The 3,994-nt window shown below is 56.0% G+C and overlaps 1 protein-coding gene across 1 annotated transcript in view; it reads left to right on the top strand.

Moving 5' to 3' along the window:
• EPHB1 (EPH receptor B1) overlaps positions 1-3,988 on the top strand; it is a 78,036-nt gene extending 74,048 nt beyond the window's left edge. The window contains exon 17 of the mRNA XM_057379604.1: positions 3,799-3,988. The gene's annotated coding sequence lies outside the window, so the exon portion shown is untranslated. The remainder of the gene's footprint in view (positions 1-3,798) is intronic.
• The last annotated feature ends 6 nt before the right edge of the window (positions 3,989-3,994 follow it).

Here is a 3,994-nt window from a genome sequence, read left to right on the forward strand (position 1 = left end):
GTCCCCCTGCACGAGGAGCTGCAGGGGGCTTTGACATTCAGGTGATCTTCTGCTGTGGTGCCTCTTSTCTGAAGAATCCTGTCAGGCTGGAGAGTGAACCAATACTTGGACAGTTCTCCGTGAGCCTCCTCAGAATTTTGGAAGTGCCAGAACCTTCTTGAGTGATGATGGAGGAGAGGGAAAGTCCACRCTGATTGGACTCCTGTTGCTTCATCCTTTCAGTGGTTACTTTGCTGCTCCTGTTCTGGCTTATATTTTTCATATTTTTGGGGCATTAGAGGGGTCTTTTGGGATCACCTTGGGTCATCAACCCTCCTGCCATGGAGGAATGGCTCTGCCTGTCCCAGCTGAGCTCAGTCTCCTCGAAAGCCTGTCTGGGAGGTGTGAGATCTGCTGTCAGGTTGTGCTCTTCTGGTTTTTATGTTCTCAGGGTTTGGCTCTGTGTCTCAGGGGAGACCTGCTGGCTCATGTCCATCACTGGACATTGATGGGCTGTGTTACCTTCCTGGGGTTGAAAAGGGGGGCTGCTCTGGTCAGGAGAGGTGATTGAACCCTGCTCTGCCCCCGGGAGGGCATGTGAGGTGGGGACCATGAGCGTCCATGGCAGTCAGTGTGGTCTCTTGGTTCCTGTCAGAGCAGCAGGTCTGTGCTGGGGAGGGGAGTGACCTGCCTGGTGACCTTGGTGCCCTTCAGCTGCGCCTTTTGGGGTTGTCACAGCTGCTGGCACTCAAGATGTTGTCCCAGGGCKGTCACTTTGGGCTGGCTGTTCTCCAGAGCCCAGCACTGTAAGAACCCCTTGTCCCCGTCTGTGTCTGAGCATTGCTGCTGCCTCTGCCCTCCTTCCTCTGACCACTGGAACTGAAAAAGCAGTGAAGCCCCTGGCTGTCCCACCCTACTGCGGGCTCTGCTGTCATTGCTGCTTTGGGATAAATCCCCTGCGGACCCCAACACATGGACAGCTGCAGTGTGGGTGACACTGCCATGGAGGGGGTGGCCCCGTCAGTGGCAGAGGCAGGAGGGTGTYGAGGTCTCCTGGCCCGCCTCTGGAGGGGAATGCTGGAGGAGGTTAATCTGAACAAAGCTGCCTTGTGAATTTTAAGTGGATTAGCTGAACTCTGCTCCTTCCCGAAACAGACGGCGCCCTTTTGGGGCGGATGTGGAAGTGGATTAGGCAAAAATCTACTTAARGCTGCGTTAATTCTAGATAAGTGTAGGGGGATTAACGCCCATCCACTTAAAAAAAATTAATTGTAGTGAACTTTCCTCTGTGTCCCCAAGTAAACAAGGCTCGGCAGCTTTCCCCGACCGGCAGCTGGGCTGTGCCTGTTCCTTCTCCACTCCCCCATTGCCTCSCGTTGTGCAGGAGCTGCCACCGTGGTAGGGGGACCTGCTTCTCTCTCATCATCCTCAGGGTTCTCATTAGGCGATTGAACCCTTGCGTGGAGGTGGGGGAGAGAGGGCAGGGAGATGATGGTCACCATCAGTGCAATTATCAATGCTAATTAGTGCCAAGCAGGACTGGCAGCGGGATGTACAGCCCATGCCAAGTGTTGTGTGAGGAGCCAGGTGAGCCTCAGACCGGGTCCTCGTGGGGTTTGCACGGTCAGGCAGGTGTGCAATGCACACCCATCCGCTGGTTTGGTGATTTCTCCCCTCCSCGCTTTGGGTGAACTCTTCAGATTCCACAGCCTGAATGTGTGGGAGGCAGCCAGAGGCTGCGGGGCAGGGACTTGGGCTGGGGTCGGTGCCTGACCCTGATGTGCCCAGATGGGGAGGGAGGGGGCTCCGGGAGGCCCCAGGGAAGCGGGTGAGATGTGAGCCCTTTGCAGAGGGGCTGGAAATGGGCCGGGGTGCCCAGGGAGGGTTTGCAGGATACAGCGATTGCTTTGGGACTCTCCCAGAGCTGTCTCTGTCCTTCCCTGCTCCCACTAGCTGCTTCCTTTYTCCATGGCACACACGGGCACAGCAGCTGTGTTTGTGTCCTTGGTTATTTTGGGTATTTGCGATTCTGCCCGTTCCCCTGAGCGCGGGCAGGGAGAGCGCCCCGGGGCTGACGCACCCCAACCACACCGCTCAGCACCTCGTGGGCTCCCAGAACGCCTTCTCATCGCACGAACGGGGCTTTTTTATTGATTGCTATTGGTGTCACGCCAGCCCTCGGGGGCTGAGATCAAAGCCCTCCGCCCGCCTCGCAGGGGTTCTCACGCCGCGCTCCGGGAGGAGGAGGAGGGATGGGGGATGAGGGGGTGACTCGGTGGCTGCGTGCCTGGGAATGAGCTGCGCTATCCCCACCCATCCTCCTCCAGCTGTTCAGAACCTCTCCCCTGGGATCCATCCTTTGGGATCGGCCCAGATCCTCTTTAGCTGTCCCTGGATCGGTTTTGCCCCCGACCAAGGGGAAGGTGTGGGATAGCTGAGCCGGCAGCCACCACCCCCGGGAGGGCGCGGATTCCCCAGGGAAAATACCCCCCCGAACCCTTGGGCAGGCTCGCTGCTGCTGCCGGGCGGGGAGAGGGCGGCCCAAGGAGCTGGGAATGCCGCGGGGAGGGCGGTGACGGGGCCGGGAGCAGCGCCCGGGGCCGCAGCCACCCTTGGCTCCGGCTTTAATGTGGCACAATCCGGAGCCGATACAGATCACCACCACCCCACCTGGATTTGCACCCATCCCCCGGGCCCGCCCGGCTCCAGCAGCGAGTGCAGCATCCTTACATCACTTATGTGTCTGTTGTAGCTTTTTCCCAGCTGTTCTAGTCCCATTAACGTTAACGAGAGCTGTGAGATCAAACCTCCAAGCACGGCACCGAAAATGGCCCCTGGTGCCCAAAAAATACCCAGCAATATCTTTCCCCCCAGCTGAAGTTCCCTTTTYTGAAAAGATAATCTCAATTTCTCTTCCCTTTTCTTTGCCCCCTTTCCCACCAAACACTACATTACTAAATAAAACTTTCATTACTACCTGGGTTTGCTAAAGAAAAAAATTATTTCCATTCAGGAGAATGATGAATTTTAATAGGAGTGAAATGTCAGGCACAGCTGGAGTGGGTTTCTGAAAGCATTGGTATGTTTGGAGAGGCCCAGGGATGCCCAGCAATAATTAGCCAGTGAGCCCCGCTTTTCTGTGGCCCAGCAAAGGGGCCCAGCAGTCAATTGCTTTGTTATTTAATGTGCTGCCTTTATGTTTCCAAGGTGCAATTGTATATTAAAAGCATCTTTGCCTCTCCAAAGTGGCTAAATAAAGGGATTTTGCAGCTGTGTGGTACTTCTTGGTTGCAGGGTGAGGAGAAGGTGCTCCTGGGGCTGCTTCTCTGCTTCCCGGGCCTTCTGGCTTCCCCCTGGCAGCGGAGAAAATGGGGATTTTTTTTATTTTTTTGTTACATTGGAAAAAGCGATTTGATAGTGCCTGGTGGTTTTCTCCTGCTTTGAGGGGGCTCATCTTGCAGCGGCGGGGGGGGGAAGGCATCTTGGCTGCTGGGGAACACGGAAACCCTCCCGCCCCCAAATTCGTGTCCCAGCCCCCGCTGCCTCAAGCGACTCAGCTTCACAAAGAAATCCATCTCTTTCCATTCCTTCCTTTTCCCCCCGAGGAGAAATGGAGAGCTTTCAGTGAAATCATCACTTTTCTGACAGCATATTAATTAATCCCTGCTTTTTGTGTAATTTTTTCCCTTTTTTTTTTTTTGTTCCTTTGAGAGGCTGCGTGTGCTGTAAGAAGCCTGGGTTTCTCGGGGCTGCGGGGGGCTCTCCGAGCTCTGAATGTGCCAATTCTCATCCTGTCCCCATCTCCCTCTTGCCTTGCAGGGGTGCCGAGTCCAGCAGTGCAGCGGGGCAGCGCCGGAGAGGGGGTCCCGAGGGGCGATCCCCCCGAAATAGGATGGTCCCGCTCCCCGTCCCCCCGAGCCGCGGCGTGTCCCGGGCCAGCCCTACCCTGTCCTGTACATAACCAGTGAGATGTCTGTAAAAGATTTCAACCCTCGGCATTTTTTTTGCTCTCCTT

The sequence above is a fragment of the Malurus melanocephalus genome, unplaced genomic scaffold (assembly GCF_030028575.1).
Source record: "Malurus melanocephalus ecotype Western Australia unplaced genomic scaffold, MMel_1.1 scaffold_412, whole genome shotgun sequence".
NCBI classification, from domain to species: domain Eukaryota; kingdom Metazoa; phylum Chordata; class Aves; order Passeriformes; family Maluridae; genus Malurus; species Malurus melanocephalus.